Below are 302 nucleotides of genomic sequence, written 5' to 3' on the forward strand. Positions count from 1 at the left end.
GGGACACACAGGGCCGTTGGCCCCGCCTGCGCCAGCAGCCCCCACTCCGGGGCCGCACATAGAGATCCCTCGTTGGGACGACCGGGTCATGCATCCCCCAGCTCCATCCCAAAGGCCTCTCTCACGGACACGCATGAGAACCCTGCGGGCGGCCTCCGCCTCCCGCGGAGATGCCGGGGCCGGGTTTGAGGGGGATCCCGCAGAGGGGGACGGCGCAGGGAAGGGGCAGGGTAGCCGGGGGTCCCCGTCCATCTGGGTCTACCTGAGTCTCGGAGAGATTGAGCTGGCGGGGGGGGTCGGGG

The sequence above is a fragment of the Mesitornis unicolor genome, unplaced genomic scaffold, assembly GCF_000695765.1.
Source record: "Mesitornis unicolor isolate BGI_N332 unplaced genomic scaffold, ASM69576v1 scaffold38968, whole genome shotgun sequence".
Lineage (NCBI taxonomy): Eukaryota > Metazoa > Chordata > Aves > Mesitornithiformes > Mesitornithidae > Mesitornis > Mesitornis unicolor.